This window comes from Molossus molossus, unplaced genomic scaffold (assembly GCF_014108415.1).
Source record: "Molossus molossus isolate mMolMol1 unplaced genomic scaffold, mMolMol1.p scaffold_m16_p_1, whole genome shotgun sequence".
Classification (NCBI taxonomy): domain Eukaryota; kingdom Metazoa; phylum Chordata; class Mammalia; order Chiroptera; family Molossidae; genus Molossus; species Molossus molossus.
In genome coordinates, this window is record NW_023425344.1 from 43,319,225 (window position 1) to 43,343,620 (window position 24,396).

Here is a 24,396-nt window from a genome sequence, read left to right on the forward strand (position 1 = left end):
CCACAATTGATGTCATTAACTTTTTTATTGTTAACACTACTACAGATGTCCCCTCACTCTCTCTGTTTGCCCCCATCCACCTCGCCTTCACCCCCTCCCCAGGCCTTTACCATACTGTTGTATGCATAGCCCATAGACACAGACATGTTCTTGGCTAATCTCTTCGCCTTCTTTTATCCAGTCTTAACTTTTGATAATCCTAGATTTCTGTCTTCTCAATTACTGACTTCCTTCATTCACTACTAAGACCTGTAGTTCTCCCTTTCTAGATCGTTTGAAATCCCCTCGCATCTGCTATTTCTCCTGCCATTCTCCAGGCACTGGTCCCGTACTAACTGGATTAGAGTCATATCCTTCTAATTCCATTTATTGTTACCACAGTGATTCTCCTAGAACATAAATTTAATTAATTTTACCCCTTTTTATATCCTTTAATAACATTGGGATATCTTTCAGGATACATTTTAGACTCTACTTTAAGGTAGTCCTTCTAATATGTATTTGGATTACAAATACCCAGCTTTACAAAGAATATATAGTCCCCAAAAGAATGTATAAATACTACCAAAATTTTGCTATAAAATGAGAGATCTACTATACATAAAGTGTAAGAAATCATGAGTTATCTACTAAAAAATAAAATAAAATGCAGTGTTAGTTTTCTCATGATTCCAACATTATTGACAGATTCATTTCCCACTATATTCATAACACTCATAATATCTTCATAGGGTTTTTCTAAGTGTGTGTGTGTGTGTGTGTGTGTGTGTGTGTACTGATTTGACATTCATAGACATGAAGCCCTTTCAGCCAAGACAATAAGACACCTTGACATTCTATGCAGTACTATAAGTCTTACATACTGAGGATTAATAATTATTAGTATGTTTCCCCCCAAGATTATTGACTCTTTTCTTTTTCAAATTTCCAAAAAGTTTTCCTTCCTCATTAAGTATTTAAATTGCAGGGATGCAGTCAGTATTATTGCTTTGTTTGTTCTACATTTTCCCTGCTCATATCTCTTAACAGCATAGCTCTCTGGGGCAGTAACCTGTTATTTGTCTGGGATTGGTGCATCATGTACATTTCCTGTCTGAAACAGTAAATAATAATAACCACCTGGTAGCTGTAATGTAACAAAGCAGCATGAACAGAGCTACAAGGCAAATTGTGATTCAGAATGTCACAATCATCTTGGGCACTCACATTTGCATCAAAGGGGTAGAAAGTCCCATTGCCCTGCCTCCTCGTCTAAATAGGCAGCACATCTATTTATTTCTTTATACTATGATATTTAGTTTTGTTTGTTTTTTTGCTAGCACATATGAAAACCTTGTTTTTTTATATGGTTCATTCACAGTTTGCTTAGGTGTATTTCACTGCTGCCAGTATATGTTCTGAAAATAATCTTAGGTTTGTTTCTATCAGCTCCCACTTACTGGTTTTGTGTGGTGAGGCTTCAATTTGGACAGAAACACAGTTAACTTCATTCAACTTCTGCCCATTTTCTTCCTATGGACACCACACTATAGGTGTTTCTTCTTTAATGTAATTAAAATTTACCATTGAGCATTCTCATTTTCAATTCACCTAAAGGCTAAATTTTTATGTAACTTTTTTATGTCATCATAGTTTATTCTTATACTTTCTCTTGCACAATATAGATAAAAACGGGGGCGGGGGGATTCCATTGGAATGCCTACACTTACAAACAAATGCCCTGGGAATAGTTATATTCAGATCTCACTTGATTATCTATAGAAACAAAACAGCATTGTTTTTACAAATAATTTTATAAGTAATTCTATAAAAGAAGAGCTTTTCATTGTGTCTAACCATATACTACCACATTGCAAAAAATGGCTACATATTCCTCCCTCGCCTTATCCGTGCCTCTTCACAATATGACTTTGCCATCAAGACGTGAGCTCTCTCCCCCAAGGGTTACATCTACATTCAGTCATGTGGTTCACTTTAACTAATTGCACATTCACAAGTGGTTATGGAAGAGGCTTGAAAAATCACATTTACATTGTGGCTTCTCCCTCTTGCTGCTGGGAACATTTTTATCACCTTTTGAAGAAGCCTGGACTAGTCCAATGGAACACAAGAAACCACATGAAGAAGAATCAAGCCATACCAGTTTATCCTCCCTGTACTTGCTAAGGGCCAATTTGAAAGTTAAAACCAGTCAGGTCCAGTCAGGTCGCCATAGAAATCAGCCAAGATAACCCAGACCAGAGGAGTCACCTAGAAGCTGACCCAGAGAACTGAACAAAGGAAGTTGTGGTTGTTTTAAGGTTTGCTCTTCGTATTACAGGCAGGTAGAAAAGACAGTGCTACAACGTAAATCTTCAGATTAACAGTTTATATCTTGTTTCTTGCCACCAAGAAGCAATTCCTTTAATTTCATTTACTCATCCCTATGCTTTTTTTTTTTTTGTCTTAACCACCAAAAAAGATTCAAAATCCCAAATCATCAAAGGCCAAAAAAGTTCAAAAACTAGAGAAGAGAGTTTATATGTGTACATTTTAATTTCTATAATTTTCATTGATCCACTAATAAATCTGCTAATACATTTATATTTCTAGGAATTCGGAAAGCAAATGTGGTTCAGAGAATAATTTTAATTTTAAATGATATCCATTATAAAATAAAAATTGCCCTGGCTGGTTTGGCTCAGTGGTTTGAGTGTTGGCCTGTGGTCCAGAGAGACCTGGGGTTTGGTTCCCACTGAGGGCACGTACCTCAGTTGCACTTTGTCCCCGGCCCCGGTCGGAGTTACGCAGAAGACAGCCACTGGACATGTCCCTTTCACGTAGATGTTTCTTTCTCTCTCTTCCTCTCTCTTCCTCCTACTCTACCTGAACAAAAATGGAAAAATGTCCTCGGGTGAGGATTAAAAAAAAAAAAAAAGAACTGGTATCTCAGAAAGTTTGTTATAATAGAATTTAGCAATATAAAATTTACATACACAAAGCTTTGTAATTTAAAACCATTTTAGCTTTTGGTAGTCAGATAAATATTCAAAAATGCTGAGTCATATATTTACTTATTAAAAAAAAAATCAGCCAAATCATTGTTCATTTGATTATATTATGGGGGCCAAGTAATGTTTTCATACAGCTCTAAGTCTTAGATCTAGTCAATAAATAATATTGATTATTATAAACCATATACATAATAAGTGCTGGTATTTTTTATTATAATTTCTTACAGTCACAAGCACCAATAGGGGGGCCGTTTAAAAAAAAAAAAAAAAATCAAATTGTCCAAAGTCCTACGGTGAATCTCTCAAATAATCAAAATTACATCCTTAATACAGTTAATTTTTGCAACTCAAAGTATCCAATGCTAAGTATTTTAGATGTAAAACTAGTATAGTCTTTAGTTGCAAGAAACTTCCTTATCTATTTTTCCCCCTTGGATAAAATTATTCATCTATACCAATGGATTACATTGTTTAAGCATGCTTTATTTCAGTTCTGAGAGGACAAAGTACATATCCAGATAATAGTATTTTTACACTTCTATCCAAAAGGCTTTTCTTTGTTTTCTGCTTGGTTTTCCATTTGTCTATTTGTAGTAGGCTATGGACTAGTCTGCCTTAGGCCAGATAATATCATAAACATAAGTTAACCTGTCCCCTGGTTAATGGTAAAAAAAAAAAAAAAAAAACTAGAAAGCCTAGCCTACTGCCATGGTCTCCTCTGTCATCACAGATCCCTTACCTGAACAGCTCCACTGACCACTGAACTTGGAATGTGCTCTCAGGAGGATGCAGGAAGCAGAGCTGCTCTCACACTGAAGACTGATCTCTCCTACTGTTTGCTTCTTTAGTGCTAAATCAAAATGAAAGAGAACTTCAACCAAGTACAACTTGTCACGCTAAAGGGTCTTCTAACTTGGCCCCACCATCCTCACCTAGCAAAATGTATCTGCATATGCTACTTTATAGCTACTTTGTAACTTCTTCAATCATTTGAGTTTTGTGCTTTCTGGCATCTGTTTCCACCACTTGGCTATACTCAAGCAAGCATAGTACAATCTGTCCCTGAAATGCACCCAAATTTAGCACTATACTTTTAACTTCCTCAAAATAATTGACAAACCTTACATATACTCACTATTTTCTGTGTCTGTGGAAATTAACAAAAACTGTCATATATTGTTTATATTGCTTTTAAAAATCAAAGCCCTGTGGTGCTTTAGAGCACTGTGATTTGGAAAATTATCTTCTCCCAATATCAGATGACAAATAGATCACCACAACCCTTGTCCTCAATTTAATTAACATGAAAAATAAAATACGATAGAAGACTGAGACCGTGAAAACAAGACTGGGAGGGGAATGTAGAAGTCTTTTGCTCTCAAGATTGCTATCTGCTAGGCTTTGAATTGAGTATTTGTTTGTAAGGATAACTTAAAGATTGTGAAAGTTATGTGGAAAATAAGCACATGTAAGAACAATAATGAGCAATGAGTTTTTGTTTGTTTGTTTAACAGAAAATGCCTGAGATATTTCAGAGCCTTTGTGTATGATCAAGACAATACAAAACTTAACTAGGAATGTGGAATCAAGTACTTATTGCTAAAGGTTCTGATGTAGCTCCTATTTTTCTTGGCAGCCAAGGAAACAATAAAAATACAATAAATATAGATTTCATTGCTGGGAAAATAGGAACATCCAAGTGCATGGTGAGAGCAACACATTCTTTGCACCCAATTCTGCACAACACCCACTCGGTGGTCCCAATACAAGGTTGTCGTAATTAATGAATGGTGTTTCCAGAGAGGATTTTGTAAAAGATATAGAATAATTCTGCAAAAACATGTCTTTAATAAGCCATGGTACATAAAGTCTGGGACATGAAAGTAATGATAACATAAAAAGGTCTTTGTATAAGCCACAAAATAGTATCATTCAGGTATCTTAATTTATTGTGCTCTCAGTTAATACAGAGGATGCATGTAGAAAAACTGCTGGCTAAAGAGGAAGATGCAGTTGACCTGTTTCTTAGACTCTCTCTTTCAGATATTAGATGTTTGCCCAGATATTTGGCAAGAACTGAATTACATATGATTCAAATTTTAGTTTCCTAGTTCTATAGAATTTTATGCTGTGAAATGGTTATAAGAGCCATATCTCATATTTTATAGTCTTTAAATTTTGCAAAACACTATGTCATCTCATCTTATCCAAACAAACCCACCTTGAATTTTCTATTTTCAATGTAAGGAAACTAAGGTCTTTATAGAAAAAAACAGGTCACTCAAAATCAGTTACTTGTTTGGCATCATCTATTCTCTGCCCCTCCCCCTTCGTTCCATTGTAGGTACAGTGTTTGCAGCAAGGATACACTGATTAGTAATAAGACAGATGTGGTCTCCCAGCCGGTCCCTCCACACAGATCTCTCCTTCCTCAACCAGGTTATCAGAATTCCATCTGCAAGCCCAGCGCAGCCTTCATCCTAAGAGAGATCTGAGATACAGCACCAAGGAACATGTACCGAAAGTTTGTCTCTAATTTTTATCCAAGATCTAGTAACTGTCTCTCTTTTTTACTGCCAAGAACCAGTCCCATTTTTTTCACCTCATTTCTCTACATCATTGTGAATGTCAAGAGCAAAATCTCTGGAGATAGAATCTTATGTTGAAGTCTGAAGTCAGCCACTTTCACCAACTTTCCCGAGTATGATTACTTTATATACCCTCGAATGAATATCCTCAAGTGTAAAAGGGGATATTAATCATATCTGTGTCAGAGGATTTCCACGAGCACCCGCCGTTGGGTATTTAGAACATTAGGCACACCGTACATGCTGGCGACAATGACATGCTCACCATGAAATCAGTCCCAGCAGCAGCAGATGTGAGTCTCATCTTTCATTAGAACGTCATTTTCTCCAATTCAGCTTAATTACCTACTGCAAACCTATTGTGCTCAGATGGCTAACCACTTAACCTCAGTCCTCACCTCTAACCAGGTTGTGCTGGAGACCTGGAGCCATCTGCGGTGGCAAGCTCTGGGTGAAGGAGTTTGGGGATGTGAGGTCCTCTGTCAGCTCTGCTCAGTGTTCTTATGCCCTATGTTATGCTTGTGGTGGGGAAACATGATTGTGCAGCCCCAGACTCTCTACTGAGATGTCCCCTGTCACCGTCCCTCTCTCGGGCTTTGTGCCATCTCTCTCTTACAGGACCCACATAGTTCCATGTGCTCTTTCTTCTTGTTTCCACTACCCATAGAATTTCTTCCTAAGCAAGACAAATATCCTTTTCCTCTCATCACATGTGTTAAATTCTCTTCCCATTCGGGGGTTTAAATTTTTTTAGAGAAGAAGAAAAGCTCCCCCAAACTATTATTTTTCCCTCTTCCCTCATCCATCTTCTAAATAAATAAAAGGGGGAAATATATACTCTAATGTCTCAAAATATTATTTGATCTCATATTTCTGGTCCTTCACAGTCTGAGACTTACTAGCCAAGTGTATCAGCACCCGTGGAGAGATTTCCCCCTGCCTGTTCGCACTCACCCCGGGTTAAAAACAGTGGTGATCCCAGTCGTCCGCCCTCTCACTGCTTCTGCCTCAGACAGGTACACTGTGCCCCTCATACCTCTGAGAGCCCGGTTCCAAGCCAAGATCCTGTGTAGGATTTTCCAGGTCTGCAGCCCTAAGGGTGGGAAGCTGCTCTCCACAGAGACCGGGCAGGGCCAGGTCACCGAAGTCTCTGGCCTCCGTGGGCCATGCTCCTCTGCCCGGCTGCATCCTAGCTAGGCGCTTTGTTCAAAGGCCTCCGGGTTGCTTCTGGGAGCCCTTTTTATGGGGAAGTCAGCCCTCTCCCCCTCTCCCCCTTCAGCCTCTTTCTTGGAGTATCACGGTAACTGATTAAACGTGTGACTCTTGTACTGTATTCATTTTGCCTTAATCAAAAACTCTGACACCTGGCAGCTTAGCTCTTTCTAGTCATCCTAGCTCTTGACAACCTCCCCTAATTAGAGCAAGTCAGGACCTCTGAGTTCTTTCTATCTCATTTAAGTTCCCTGCACCTGCTACTGTGGCTATGGCCTCTTCTCGGCCTCTTTTTGTATAAATCTGAACTCAGGTCCCGGATGGGCTGCCCTGCTCCTCTGCAGACCACTGGGACCTCGTGGTGCTGCCAAAGGACAGTATGCGACCAAACCAGGATTCTCTCCCAACCCCACCATTTCTCATCTGCAAAATATGCTTTAGATACCATAAAATTCCTTTTAGGTTTTAGAAACTTAAAAACCAAATTGTACGGGCCTATTATCTGCAAATAAAAACAGTTGTTTTTTGTTTTGTTTTTCCTAAGGAATTCCTCATATAGTTTGTTGTACTAAATATGAAGAATAATTGCACCCTTAGCCCAGACAATAAAGCTTGACTAAAAGACAGACCCAATATATGGAAGTCATGAAATGTCAACAGATGTTTTAAATAATCTTATCAGCTCTGTCATTGAGATGAGGCAGAGTATGGTAGTCATTCTTAGGCAGAATTCCACCTAAAAATTTACTTGCAACCAATAATTGAATAAACTTGTTTTAAAAAAAAAAAAAAAAAAACAGCTTGCTAAGAAAAATGATCTTTTAATGCATATGCATTACAATCATTCTAGAATTTAATGTAATGTGTCACATTACCTTTTTGTAGTCAACCCACACCAGGCCTTCAGCTGCAGGGAGGAAATGGGCTTTCTATAATACCTGTAATCACTGATCGCAGATCATTTCTCCTTCTCATTTTTATTCTTTCCGCAAAATAGGTACAGTATGGGCTTCCTGTAATTATTGAAATTGAAGTAAAACCGCAGTCACCCCCTTTTGCTTCTCAAACCCTGTCAACACTTTTATCATCAATTGCTTGCAATAAATCCTTCCCGTTTTGAATCTGTCCTATAGTTTCTGCTTCTGCTTGGAAAATGACATTTGTACTGGGATAGTCTGTGGGCGATAGCTACCGTCATGTCACTATTCTACCACAAGCGGATTCTAAGAGGTTAATAACCTTTGTTGATGTGAAATTAAATGCATTTAACTTTATTTGTTTACAAGGTAATTCTCTCAACATGGTTCTATTTGGATCTTACAATGTATGAAGGATAGGGTAATAAGTAATATTTACAAATATGTAAATTGATATGTATGAGCCTCAAGATACTAATTGCTCTGCTTAGGACCAGTATGCTAATTCATTTATAGAATAACAAAATCTGTGTTAGTCAAAAAATCATTTTTATAACGTGAGTTGTATTTTTTGGGCAAACGGTAATCATAACCAAGTATAATAAATAATATAATAAAAATGTATATTATTGGTATTATCTTAATTTGATTAATAAAATATGTAACTTAGAGAAAAGAATAATTTTTGTAGGTAGAGTTCTTAGCTGTAAGCAAATGAAACCGACTCTGGATTTTTTAAGCATTAATATAATATATTGAAAGAATATTGGGTAAGTCATAGAGTCACTGGAAGGCTCCGGTGCCAGGTTTGCAACATGGGCAGGAGCAAAGGAATGCTGGATGGCAAACCGACTAAGCACTCAGAGAGCCCAGCCGTGCCACCTGGATTTGAATCTCAACTTTGCCACTTAATATCTGCCTGGTTTCAGGCAAACTGCATATCTTTTTCTGTTTCCTATTACTTCATCTGTAGAATGGGGATAAAAATAGTGCCGACCTCAGATAATTTTTATGAAGAAATTAAATGAGTGTAATCAATACCAAATGTCTCCAGAACAGTGTTAGGGCCACAGCAAGATTCAATAAATACTAACAGGAATAACTGAAAATCTGGGCAGTTGGGAGATAAAGCACTCTAGGCCCTCTACATTGGTTTCTGCACTGCCCACCGGCAGACATCGGAGGTTGCCCAGCACCACCGCACATCTGCGACTAGAAACGTGTGGCTTTCCCTCCACGACATGGGACATGGAGGGAAATGCTGCAGGTTCAATGCTCCATTTCCCTGCCCCCGTTACCAGGCCCTGATTGCTGATAACAAGTCACACGTCTGTGCTTCAGCTGCCTCAAAACTTAGAAAGTCTTGCTCAGGTCCTATGTTTCAGGCAGTCCCTTCCCAACAAAGGCGCATAGAGTGGAAAATCTCCAAACACACAAAGGGAGTTTATATGCTGGGAAGACTGAAAAGAAAAAAAAGAGAAGCAAGGTGTGAGGGGGGTAAACATTGGATCTAATGTCTTCTAAAACTACTTGGTACCAAAGACTGGGTTTATTATCTGAGGATGAAAAAATAAGTAACACATTATCGCTACACATTAACAGCAAGCACTGGGAGTCAGGGGGTAGCTTATTCATCTTTTACATCATCAAAAACTGAAATCCTAAGACCAGCCCATAGTTAGGGATTCATATCCAAGTTCTGTTATTCTGCATGTGAGTAAACTTTGAACAGATTAAACTTTATTTCCTTTGTCCTTGTCTCTTAGCATCTAACTCTGCTTCATTTCCCTGTGTTTTTGGACTTCAATAAAAGAGAGAGAGAGAGAGCTGAGACAAAGTGAGTCATAATAGAGAATTTTATTTGTCATGCGATAACCAGCAAATTCAATGCAACAGTTTGAATTGTTGGATCATACATTATTCTTGCCTGGAAGACTGTTTCTTCATTTCAAAGTTTTCAGCCTAGCTGAGTTTTATTGCACATAAACAGTGCTTAAAACCTTTCTCTAATTTCATTCTCTCTTTTACTTCTCTCAATATATAAAGTGGATAAGGAGTATCTTGCATTCATAGCGCATGGACATAAAATGTGACACTATAAGGATGAGTATGGTTTATTTACAAACACAGTAGGACTTAAATATACAAACAAATGCTAACAGTCATCCCCTTTATAGTTTATACACTATTGGTGTTCTATCACATCTGGAACTCTTCTTTTAAAAACTGTCATCTCAGTCCTGGCCAGGTAGCTCAGTTGGTTAGAGCATCACCCTTATAAACCAAGGTTGCAGGTTCAATCCTATCAAAGCACATAAAAGAATCAACCAATGAATGAATAGATAAGTGAAACAATAAATAGATGTTTCTCTCTTCCTTCCTCTCTCTTACTAAAAATCAATAAATAGATAAAAAATTAAATAAAAATTGCCATCTCATCAATTTAGAGCCTAAATTACATTTTCTCTAAATTACATTTTTATTAATCATATAAAGATAATACCAATAATCTAACTTTTATTTATTTATTTATTTATTTATTTATTTATTTATTTATTTCTCCTTTTCCCCCCATTGACACCCTCCTCCCCCTACCTCCCACTCTGTCCCCAGCTTTGTTGTCCATGTCCATTGTTCATGCATACATGCATATAAGTTCTGTGGTTTATCTCTCCCCCCATCCCCTCTTCTGGAGATTGTCAGTCTGTACCCTACTTCCACGTCTCTGGGACTACTCTGTTCTTCAGACTGTTATGTTCATTATATTCCACAAATAAGTGAGATCATATGATACTTGTTTTTCTCTGCTTGTCTTGTTTCACTTAGGATAATACTTTCCAGGTCCCTCCATGTAGTCTCAAAGGATAAGAGATCTTTCTTTCTTACAGCTGCATAGCACTCCATTGTATATATGTAGCACACCTTTTTTATCCATTTGCCTACTGATGGACATTTGGGCTGTTTTCAGATCTTAGACATTGTAAATAGTGCTGCTATGAACATGGGGGTACATATATTCTTCCTGATTGGTGTTTCAGGCTTCTTAGGGTATATTCCTAGAAGTGGGATCACTGGGTCAAATGGGAGTTCAATTTTTAATTTTTTCAGGTAACACCATAGTGTTTTCCATAGTGGCTGCATTCCCACCAGCAGTGTACTAGAGTCCCCTTTTCTTCACACCTTCGCCAACACTTGTTGTTTGATGCTAAGTTTATGTTGGCGACTCTGATAGGTGTGAGGTGATACCTCATTGTTGTTCTAATTTGCATCTCTCTGATGATTAGTGATCTTGAGCATTTCTTCATATATCTCTTAGCCATTTGTATGTCTTGGTTAGAGAGGTGTCTATTTAGTTTCTCTGCCCATTTTTTAATTGGGTTTTTTGTCTTCCTTTTGTTGAGTTGTATGAGTACTCTATATATTTTGGAAATTAACCCCTTATCTGATGTATCATTGGCAATTATGCTCTCCCATACAGTAGGTTGCCTTTCCATTTTGATGGTTGTTTCTTTTGCTGAAGCTTTTTAGTTTGATGTAGTCCCGTGTGTTCATTTTCTCCTTTGTTTCTGTTGCCGTAGGCAATGTATCAGTGAAAATTATGCTGCATATGATGTCTAAAATTTTGTTGCCTACATTATCTTCTAGGATTTTTATGGATTCATGAGTCACATTTCAGTCTTTATTCATTTTGAGTTTATTTTTGTGTATGGTGTAAGTTGATAGTCTAGTTTCATTTTTTTGCATGTAGCTGTCCAATTTTCCCAACACCATTTATTAAAGAGGCTGTCTTTACTCCATTGTATGCTTTCACCACCTTTGTCGAATATTAATTGAGCATAATGTTTTGGGTCCATTTTTGGGTTCTCTATTCTGTTCCACTGTTCTATGTGCCTGTTCTTGTGCAGTACTAGGTTGTTTTGATTAGAGTAGCTTTGTAGTATAACTTGATATCTGGTATTTTGATCCCACCTACTTTGTCCTTCTTTTTCAAGATTGCTGTGGCTATTCGGGCTCTTTTTTGGTTCCATGTTAACTTTTGAAGTATTTGTTCTAGTTCTGCGAAGTATGTCATCAGTATTTTGATAGGAATTGCATTGAATCTATAGATTGCTTTGTGTAGTATGAACATTTTAATGATGTTAATTCTTCCAATCCATGAACAAGGTAAGTGCTTCCACATTTTTATATCTTCCTCTGTTTCTTTTTACAATGACCTGTAGTTTTCTGCGAATAGGTCCTTTGCTTTTTGGTTAAGTTTTTTCCTAGATATCTTTTTTTTTTTTTTTTTTTTTTTTTTTTTGCTGCAAGGTTAAATGAAATTCTTTTTTAGTTTCTCTTTCTGTGAGTTCATCATTAGTGTATAAGAATACCGTCAATTTCTTGACGTTAATTTTGTATCCTGCTACTTTGCCAAATTCATTTATTAAGTCTAGTAAATTTTTGATGGAGTCTTTGGGGTTTTCTATGTATAATATCATGTCATCTGTGAATAATGATAGTTTCACTTCCTCCTTTCCAATGTGGATCCCTTTTATTTTTTTCTTCCTGTCTGATTGCTGTGGCTAAGACTTCCAGTACTATGTTAAATGAGAGTGGCGAAAGTGGGCATCCTTGTCTTGTTCCTGTTCTTAAGGGAAATACTTTTAGTTTTTGCCCATTGAGTATGATGTTGGCTGTAGGTCTTTCATATATGGCCCTTATAATGTCGAGATATGATCCCTCTATTCCCACATTGCTGGGCATTTTATCAGAAATGGGTGCTGGATTTTGTCGAATACCTTTTCAACATCTATTGATATGATCATATGATTTTTGTCTTTCATTTTGTTTATGTGGTTATCACTTTTATTGAATTGTGCATATTGTACCAGGCTTACATCCCTAGGATGAATCCCACTTGGTCATGGTGAATAATTTTTTTGATGTATTGCTGGATTCAATTTGCTAGTATTTTGTTCAGGATTTTGGCATGTATATTCATCAGGGATATTGACCTGTAGTTTTCTTTCTTTGTAGTGTTTTTTTTCTGGTTTTGGAATTTGAGTTATTCTGGCCTCATAAAATGAGTTTGGAAGTCTTCCTTCTTCTTGAATTTTTTGGAATAGTTTGAGGAGAATAGGTATTAGTTCTTTGAATGTTTGGTAAAATCCCCCCATGAAGCCATCCGGGCCTTGGCTTTTGTTTGCTGGGAGAGTCTTGATTACATCTTCAATTTCCTTTGTTGTTATTGGTCTGTTCAAGTTTTCTGTCTCTTCCCAGTTCAGTTTTGGGAGACTATGTGTTTCTAGTAATTTGTCCATTTCGCTTAGATTGTCAAATTTGTTGCCATATAATTGTAATCTAACTTTTTATTATATTATTTTATTATATTTGGTTGTGATTAACTTTTGTCAAAAAACACAACCCATATCATAAAAATGATTCTTCCACTAAAAAGGATTATTTTAAATAGTCTTACCTTTGGAAATAATTCTTAAGTAGATATTTTGCTATATGACTTTTTGAAGCCAGTCCATTTGACTATACCACATTGTGTGGTTGTATTACTCATAACATATAAAATGAAACTCATCACCTTAACACACATACATTCTGCAACTGATTTAAGGTCAGATTGGTTGCATCCTATCTAATCAGCTATATTAGTCCCAGTTTCTTATTACCTAGCAGTACATACTTACCAAGAGAAAAACATAATATATGGCAAGAGAGAGGAAAAGAAGGGGGGTAGAGAAAATAAATGATACAGTTCTACCATTATACAGGCAGCTGTTTAACCCCAGACCTTCACGCCTCCTGGCTGGATTTCTCCGAGAGACAACATCTTGAAAACTAATTCCATTTCCTTAGAACTCTCTAAAAGCTTCAATTAAATTGTGTACATACACAGAAGCTGAACCAAAGGTCACCTACCCGAGCAAACAGGAAAAACACATAATTGTAAGACATTCAATAAATGTGTTTCAAACAACTGCAGGATGTGCCAGGTTAACTTCTAAATTATATGGTGGAGTAAGGAACGAACCTAGAAATGTGGCACATATTTGTTTTTTTCTCCTTCAACCTCCCTGCTTCTAACAGAGCCCACAATGTTTGTTCATCATTAAGAAAATCCCATTATTATTGAATGCACTTCTTTAAATTCCAATGAATTTTGTCCATTAGCTTCACATAGAAAGAACTTTCATGAATAGATTATAATTTTAATTGGTTTTAGACTCCTAAAAAGAAAAAAGCAAAATGTTAAATGAATGTTTAAGTAACCAGTGTTCTATATTGTGCTTGGGTCACTGAAATATGTACCGCTTTATAAAAAATAAAAAACTATTCCAACAAAGTCAAGAGGAAAACACTAAATGAATAGGTAAAAAAAAAAAAAAAAAAAAAAAAAAACAGTATCTTTTCACAGCAGTTGTTTCTACAATATTTGTAAGATCAGAGTGCTGGCACTTTCTCCAACTTTATTTGCAAGGTTTCTGTAGCCAAGCTTGTTTGGTCTACTCTATTTGTTGGCAAAGTATTTGTTTTTACAAGGCCATGACAATAAAGACAAATAAAATATAACTATAATGCATCACTTTGTAGGTCTACTAATTTATCATCTCACAAGTGTGACAACAGAAATAGAGCTTATATATTAGAAAGTTAATCAACTTTTGCTTGCAGTTTCACAAGCAAATATTCCACAGTTATTGTCCAATGATTAGAAAAAATGTGAGATAAAATGTTTTGGTAAAACTTGAAAAATAATATCAAAGCTTAAATATGTGAAAATGAGAGATCACATTGTCATTCATGAACTGATATTTTCAATTTAGAATATATTCCCTAAAGATTTTTGAAGGCCTGTGGATTCCAATGCGTTCAGTAAAGGATCACACAAAATAATAAACTTGCATAAACTATTTGTTTCATTTTATGAAATCAATCTAGAGAAGCCACAGAAGCCAGTAAAGAACTTGGACTTGAACCAGGAATTAAAAGGGACATCAACAAAGAACTCAGCAACAACAGAAATGACAAACCACTGGAAAGACAGACCACTCTCTTCAATGATGTGATCAAGAGACAGGAAGAATGAGGGGCAAGATGTCACCAGGGGTCAGGACAGAAAGAATGGCAGGAGGAGGTTGGAGACAGAGGTTTGCAACCTGTTCTTCCCTCTCCCCAGCACAGACTTCAAAAAATCACACTGGGCCCTTCCACCAGAGTCATCGATAGCAGCCAGCTGTCCAGATGTAAGCACGGAAGTCCACTGGAGAATTGTTAGGTGCACACGTCCTGCTGCCGGCTGAGATGAGGAGTTCTAGGCACAGGAGAGCATTTGCCAGAAAACCGTGAGAATTCACTGTCCTCCAAAAACCCAGAATGTTGGATGACAATCTGGAGACAGTGGTTCCCACAGAGCTGCTTCTCTCTAGAGATTTATAATGATACCCAGGACAATTATTGGCATGCTGTGGCTATGGAGTCATCCTTCCTGACACTCCAGTGTTTACTTCCCCATCAGCTCCATGGGACCAGCACAGACTCAGGACTAGCTTTAGCCTTTTCCACGTACAATCCAGACAGTGTATCTGAGAGTCCTGCCTAGTGGGGCATAAAGGCACAGGTCAAAGTACATGGACACCTGAGGTTTACAACTACCTTAAATATAAAATAACTTACTGGACAACATATTAAAAATAGAGTTACCAAAATGAATATAAATAGTTTAAAATAATAATGCCATATAATTTATTCTTAGGAAATAAGAAAAGATGAGCAAAATTAAATCAGAAAAAAAATAAAATGATGAATCAGAAGGAAGAAAATGAGGTGAAACAAATAAAACACTACATTGGGTAAGTAGTAAGATGGAATCTGCTGAAGGACAAATTTCAGTGAGTTAGAAGATCAGATACATGAACTCTCCCAAATGTAGTAAGAGATGTATAAAGAGATGCAGAGGATGAATATATAGAGAGGGATATGCCAATATCAGGTAATAGAAGTCCCCAAAAATAAAAAGCATAAAAGACAGATGAAAGGTGAAAAATTCCAAATTAAATTATTAAAAAAATGTTCTATACATTGACAGAGGGAATAGATAAGGTCAAATATGAAAACAAAGACAAAGAATTTCTATAAACTTACAGAAAGAGATTACCTATAAAAGTACAAGGATCTTGTTCAATCTCCTTAGTTCTATGAGGTAGGTATTATTATTTTTTCCAATGTATTTTTATTGAGCTTTTTTAGAGAGAGAGGAAGGGAGAAGAAGAGAGAGAAATAAACCAATGAGAAGACATCAGTCAGCTGCTTCCTGCCTGCGTCCTACTGGGGGTTGAGCCCTCAACTCAGGCATGTGCCTTGATGGGCATCAAACCTGCAACCTCTTGGTGCATGGGGATGATGGTCAATCCACCAAGCTACACAGGCTGGGCAAGTAGTTATTATTATTATCTCAGTTTTGCAAGTGGAGAAACTAAGGCAGAGATGTTGAGGAAACTACCTAAGGACACAACTAGTAAGGAAAGTATAATATTCCTACAATATTAAAGGAAAATAATGTTGAGCCAATCATTTGACATACAGCTTAATTATAACTTAAATGGATAGTGTAATAATAAAAGTCCCAGACAAGGCCTTAAAAAATGTGCCCTATAGAGACCTGAATTAGAAATATTTTTGGAATAAAGACTCAACTAGTAAGGAAACTCAAAAAACTTAAATATTTGAGCTGGTATTGGAACCATAGTCAACCTGTTTATAAAGTCCTATTCTTTTCATTCCATCATATTGACTGTAAAGTGACAATAATGTTATCTATAGTTAGTGTCTTTGTAGTTAAAGCATGGTACACAAGCAAAAACTTTTGACTGGTTTTATGCTCTTACTACGAGTTATATGTAATTATTTAAAATTCAATTTACTTAAAATATATAATTTCTTTTCATATTAATCAGAGCACCTTTCACTAAATATAACTTTATGATCACTGTACGAATGTGTCTGAGAATAAATGTAAAATCCCCAAAATAATTAAGGGGAGCTAACTTACCAATTGAATTGACTGTAGCATATTTGTAGCCCTTATCATGTATAAGACATTGTGTTAGTATCTCATGTGAATGAGGAAAGTGATAGTTATAATAGCATAGTGATTTTTTAAAAAGTCATTTTAACTATTATTTTCCTGCCCACCTATGTAAATTATATTTGCTCACCATCAAAATATATTCTAAATATAACTACTTTTCACAAAGCCACCATCCCGTTCCATTGTCATCGCATCCATAGCAGCAGTGTTCCCTTTGCCCTTCGTCTAGACTTGTCTTCCTTCTATGTGCTTCCTCAGTATCAGCCAGAGTGATCGTTTCAACACTGTAGTCGGATGACAACCTTCTCCTTCCTAGTTTTCCCCAGTGGCTTCCCAGACGTTGAAATGAGCACTTTTCATGTGCCCAGCACTGTTCTAAGTGCTGACACGCACTGACTCCTTGGCTCCTGAAACAATACCTATGTTTCTGCTAGATGAATCAGAGTGTAGAGATACGAAGCATCTTACCCAAAGTCAGAAAATCAGCAGGTAGCAGCCGATTTGGAATTCATGGTCTCTCCCTCTGCTTCAGCTCTATCCAATCCACCTGATTAATGAATGTATGCTCCTCCAATATACTTTTTCTGTTGCCTTCTTAATAATACATCCCTACCCTCCTTACCTAGAGGATCAACAGCATGATTCTTTTTTTGTTAATTAGGATGCTTCAAATAAAAAAAGAAAAATACTGTCCAGCCTCTTCTGGGGCTAGTTGAGGCCATGTGCTTCAGTTATGGCCAAGAAAGTATATAAGAAGAATTGTTCTGAGGAAGCCAAAGGAGAAACGTCCTCACCGGATGTCCGGAGGGTGCCTTAGACCCTTCTTTTTCATCTCTCACCTTCCTGATTGTTGAGATGCAGTCATGATGGCAGGTGCTTGAGCAGACATCTCGGAACTGACAGAGAAACTTGCACTTCAAGGATAAAAAAGTAAGTTAGAAAGGGCCTGGGTCCCTGATCATAATGAGACCTGGATGTCCTACCTCCAGACTTCTGTTACTTGAGGAAAAACTAAACTGTATCTTGCTTATGTGCTGTCATTTGTGGGTTTTGGGTTTTTGTTTGTTTGTTTGTTTTTTGTCACACATAGCCAAAGTAATCATAACTAAAAAAATTCAAGTAGATATAAGAATTGAGGATATAGCCCGGCTGGTGTGGCTCAGTGGTTGAGCATTTGAACCATGCACCAAGAGGTTGCCAGTGTGATTCCCAGTCTGGGCACATGCCCAGGTCGTGGGCTGGATCCCCAGGTGGGGGGCATGCAGAAGGAGGCCAATTAATGTTTTCTCTCATCAATGTTTCTATCTCTCTCTCCCTCTCCCTATCTCTCTCTAAAAATCAATTTTAAAAAAGTATTTAAGAGTTGAGGAGATATATGTATGTGTATGTATATATATATATATATATATATATAATTTTCAAAGGCACGGAATGAATGAATATTTGGAATGCATACAGACATCATTATTACATTTCCCAAATAAACCAATGAGATAAATGCATGGATGAGATTATCATGTGTAGGGTATTATGAGAATCAGAATGTTTATAATATGTTTCCAATTTCTGGGCTTGGTATCCAAGCTCTAATAATAATAGAATATAAATTAAGGACTTACTATGTGCTGGGTACTGTTACACCTATCACAGGGATTTATTTGATATTCACAGCAATGGTACAAGGTAGTAGCATTGTTATCTTCGTTGGAGAGACAGACACTGAGGAGGCTCAGAGGTGAATAGCTAACCAACGATCAAAGCACCTGGAAGCACTGGACGCTGGAGTCGAACCCAGTCAACTGACGTGGGTACATACATATTTGATGCCTTTGTCAGAGACTACATAATTCTGTTTTATCATGATTACTTGTTTAGTGTTGGCTTTTCTTTAGTTTGCGGTATACTCCAGGCCAAGAAACAAACCTTATGCTGCAGTAACTTCAGAGCTGGTGAAATGCCTGGCACTCAGGAGGCACTGAATAAAGGTTTTTGAAATAATAATGGAATTAACTGAACTATGTATCCCAATTCCCAATTTCTTAAATACAGCTAAAGAATAGGTTCTAAAACCATTTCTATTCCTGACATTAAATGCTTAAATTTCCAACATTTACATTATTTCTTTTAGGCTGCAGTAAATCCATCCCCTACCATCAAGGAGATGAACTAACAAGTAACTCATGTTCTACCTTGCCTGACAATCAAATGATGATACTAAAGTCATCATTTAAGAATGCAAATCTGTATACATTAAGCATTAAAGTCTGATTTTAATAAAAACACGCCACATGATTGCAAGATAATGTGAAGGGAAATTTTGCATACCTTCGGTTTTGATTTTGTGAATTTGAATGACACATTGGCTCTCTCGCTTCCTCTTCTGAATCCATTTTTGTTTGGCTTCATACAGAGGCTACTTCATTGGCTCCAGCCAAGATTTGAAAGATGCTGGGATGCTTTGCTCCTTGTTGCCCATTTACTCAGATTTATACCAACTTCCATGCAGACATCCACAGAGACACACAGCTAGAGTTTTGGAGATGCCAGTAAATCGCACAGCCCCTGCCTGCTAAGTAAGAGGCCCCATACCTACCTCTCACGACTTCCCTCTCTGCCTTTGTTTGCAGGGTTGCCTATGTGAAAGCAGAGACGACCGGTTTGCGTTGTCAAAAGTCAAATGCTTTCCAGCAGTTGCCCGGGCTCGATTCCTACCTCCCAGCGGATGTACGAGTATTTCCCCAGCCCTCCATTACAAATCAGAACCTGCGTGCTGCCAGACTGAGCCAACAAATTCCAGACCCACATTCCAGAAACTGCAGCATGAGAGACTCACGGAATTGAATAAAACCAAACGAAGCTTCCCAGTGAGATGTTCTGAACCTTCGCAATCGTAGGCTGGCCTATTCCAGGTAGAAACATCACTAACAAGTGCCAGGGGCTGGAGCGCACACTGGCAGAAGTGGAATGAAAGGGCCTCCCACAGCCTGATCAGAAACTCTAGCAACATCCTCATGACTCCCATTGGCCCAAACATGCGCAGGGTGGATAGATGTAATACGTTATCCATGTGTAGACAAGCACAATTTCTAGATGTGAGACTAACCCAAAAGTAGAACAAAAATTTGCGTGGCAAGACTGTTATATATTTTTTTCTTCCTATAATGAGTTGTTTAAAGTTGTGAGTACCCTAAGATCCACAGATGAGAGATATTTGATTTCATTCAAACCCAGGCACTTCTTTTTCTTTTCTCAATCTGGACCTTGAATGCACACTGCCAAACTTCCACCAGTACCATCACATACATACTTCAGATTCCCCAACGAGACCCCTTTCTAACATTTTCTGAACAGACCCCTACCTAAACTGTGATAGCAGTAATGTCTTTAGTTTTATTTTTTTCCTTTATTGATTTTAGAGAAATAGCGATGAGAGAGAACATCGATTGGCCGCCTCCTTCCTGCATGTCCCCTATTGCGGATCAGGCCCACAGCCTGGGCATGTGCCCTGACTGGGACTCGAACCAGCAACCTCTTGGTGCATGGGTCAATGCTCAACCACTGAGCCACACCAGCTGGGCAGCAGCAATGCTTTTAACACCAGCTCTCCCCCACTGCTACTGTTCAGATGCAGTACTCACACAATTCCACATTTCTCACCAACCTCTGAAAGACTGAAGCCATGAGGTATAGAGGAATAAGTCCAGGCCACCTCTGGCAAAACCAGAAACAAAGGAAGGGCCCTCTAATTCAGCACTTACAATGTGCCAGCTTCATTGCAAGTGTTTTACTTGTATTAAATCCTCTGACAACCCCCTAATATAGTTGTTATTATTATCGACATTTTTTTAATGGGGAAACTGAGTCCCAGAAACTTTAAGTTAACTGCCTAAGATCACAGCAGGTAGTGGTGGATCAGGATCCAAATCCAGGCAGCCTCGCCCCAGAGCCTACTTTCTCAACTACTGGGCTAGGCAACCCCTCATTCATAATGATGGCTAACATTATTTGTGCTGCATGCTCTCGATCTTTTCTAAATGCCTTGCAGAAGTAGGTCATGAGTAGTCAGCCTTCCTGGTTCATTTTCCCATGTTGGACTTCAGGGATGTAAAGGCAAAAATATGGCAGAGCTGTATAAAAGGGGCGTCTGATTCACATCCCTCAAGCCTTTCGTTAACTCCACCCTTCACAAAGCTGAGAAAAATAGTACCGGGTTAGTCTTTCAATTCACCACAGTTTACTAATTTGTTAGTTGTCTTCTACAGCTTGGCAATCCCTTCTTGTAGCTCAGTGTAATATTTGACCATAAGAGGCAACTAGGTTAGGCCATCTGAAGGAAAATTTAATCAGAGTGCAATGTGGCTCATGTTCACTGAGTTCAGAACCCTGATTCAAATGATAATGGGGATGAGGACACAGTTAAGGAATCGCAACAGATAGAAAGAAAGAGGTAAGTACATACATGAAGATGTAGAAGGATCGAGTATTGTTTTTAGGGAAAGAAAACGGTTTTCATTGCTTTTGGTGTATTAAATACTTCGTAGAAACTTGCTGAGTCCACAACATGAAGCTGAAGGTCACAGAGTCTATCTGAGCAGGAGTGAGAGGAAAGACACAGGAGACGAAATTTTTCTGCCTGAGCAAGTAGCAGCAGTAACAATGTGGAGGTTACACTTTGGTAGCCCAGTGCAAGTGGCAAAGTGTATTGGGTAAAGAAACAGGCCCAAGGAGATGGTGCTAAGCCAAGTTCTATATGAAGTAATATAGGCAGCAACAAATTCCTTTTGGCATGGAAGAAATGGTAAATATTTAGGGCAGTGGCTTCTATTTAAATTCGAATGTTTTTCTTCCTTGGGCTCTCATTACCCTTTGCTACCCTTCAGTAAATGTCTATAATGTGCAATAACCTTCTGCGAGTGGTGATTTAGGAAAACAAAGGAAGGATCAGCCGGCTGGGTCTGGCTTGAAAGCAGTTGCAGTATTGTACAGCGATGATTAGAATGGGCTTAAATGGCGAAGGAGCTACAGTGTCTGCTTGGAAGAGGAGTGTGAGCCCCTGAAAGAGCTGTGATGTAGGAGGGACCTCAGAAAGTTAGTTATCTATCTATGGAGAGACAACCCCTGCTCCAGAAACAGACAAAGGGAGGGAGGGAGGACAGGGGCCGGGGAGAGCGTTTTCCTTAGAGAATTTTAATTATTTTCGCAAAGGTGCCACAAAAGATGCTGCCCCCCCCCCACGCCTCCCTCCCCCACAAATAACTATAGAAAGAGCTCAAGTGTGCACTTGTGTTTAGCAGAGCAGATGGTTGCCACAGTAGTCGTTGCACCAAAACAGAGACCCAGATTTCAAACTAGAAATGTGATTATCACATTATCATCTTTTCTCTAATACAAACAATGACCTCAATCCAGTGGTTTTATTCAAAACAGCGTGGGGAAAAATATAATGCATTAGGCCTGTAATCGTTTAGTTTTGTCTGCCAACAACAAATGGTAGTGTCATGTATGGGAAAGAAAGGAAACAAATATTAAACGGAGTCGACACTTCTGGAGTCTGGCTGTGTCAGCTCTCACTGAGTGAGCAGGACACCCGTGAGCACATGCATAAATGGAATAACAAGAATACTCTGTTATTGTATCTATATGAGAAGATGGATATTAACTGAACTTACTGCGGTATCATTTCAGAATATATATAAATCAAACTATCATGCTGTATGCCTTAAACTGACACTGTGATACATCAATTATTTCTCAATAAAACTGGAAAAAAATACATTTTTGAGCTGCTGGTGAGAACTTTTAGGTATATTACAAAAATAGTCTTATACAATAATTTTTTTTCCCTAGCAGGCAAGAGGAAGGGAGAAGTGCACAGTGTTGTATGGGGTGGGGCAAAGGTAGGTTTACAGTTGTTCATATGGAAAATAATACACTAATTAATAAATAATAATACAAGAATAAACTCTTTCACATGCTCACTACTGCAAACCTACCCCACCCTGTATTTACAAAGTCATGAAAACTAGGAGATATAGATGAAAACCTAGCTCTATATGTTTGTTAGACCAAGATAATAACTAAAATCATAAGGCCATAACAGACTCCCTGAACTCTGTGTTTGTATTAGAGTTGCATGGCTTACACATCACCACACCCCAGATTGATGCTGTGTGTCTCAGTCTGTCTGGGTTGCTATAACAAAAGTACCATAGACTCAGTGGCATAAACATTTCTTTCTGACAGTTCTGGAGACTGGGATGTCCAGGATCAAGGCACAAGCAGGCTGTGTCTGGCGAAGGACCGCTCTCGGTTCACAGACTGCTGTCTGCTGCTGTGGCCTCACTTGGCAAACAGAGCAGGTGACATCTCTGGGGTCTCTTATAAGGGCACTAAACCCATTCATGAGTGCTCCACCCTCATGACCTAATCACCTCCCAGAAGCCCTGGTTCATAACATAATCACATTTTTGGGGTCAGGATTTCACCATATATATATTTTGGGAGTACAGAAACACAGTCCATAACAGATGGTGGCATATAAATTGACATGAAATTATCAGTCAGTTTCTAGCGAAGGGAAATGCAGGTGAGTCAAAGGCTGACCTCCCAGGGATAGCAGGACTGCCCACAGCATGGAAGTAAAACTGATTACTGACTATACTTTAACCAGGGACCAGCCCTTCCTAGCTTAGCCAAGACACACGCCACTCAGTGGCTATAATTTTTCTTGGTATCTCATGTTACTTAAAAATGACAAATTGTCTCCTGTCCAGTGTTCTGGCCCTTTCTTTCCTTTGCTCTAGTGAGTGTTACTGAGGACTTCAGTTCTGGATCTCTAAGAGGGTGCTGAGTATTCATTTCATCAGGAAAATACATGTACACTTTTTTTCCTGAGCTTCAACTACCATGTGACAATAGTTCTGTATTCATCAATCCTGGAAGGACTTAGTGTGTCTTCTCAGTATATGAGATCTATGTCACTCACTTCTCTCTGCCCATGGTAATTTAGAAATAAAGAATTAGTTCAATTCAGCCAGTGTGGCTCAGCAGTTGAGCATCAACCCATATACCAGGAGATGCCCAGTTCGATCCTGGTCAGGGCACATGCCCAGGTTGTGGGTCCGATCCCCAGTGGAGGGCATGCAGGAGGCAGCCAATCAATGTTCTCTCTCATCAATATTTCTCTCTCTCTCTCTCCCTCTCCCTTCCTCTATCTCTAGAATCAATAAAGAAAAAAAAAGAATTTGTTCATAATAATTTAAATTTTATTTGACAAATCCATAACCAAAATGCAAAAGCTACAGATTTTGTTTCTGCCTCTGTTATAGGACCAGTTATGTACAACCACTTTGAAGGAAGGTTTAGTAGTTTTTTATAAAGTTAAACATACACCTTCCGTATGATACAGCAATTCTAGTTCCCAAAAGAAATGAAAACATGGTGTTCCCTAAAGATTTGTTTATAACAATTATAGTAGATTTATCCAAAATGTCGAACATTGGTAAACAACCCAATGTCCATGTGGTACATTCATACAACAAAGTATAACTCATCAATAAAAAGGGTCAGTACATAAAACAACAAGATAAATAAATCTCACAGAC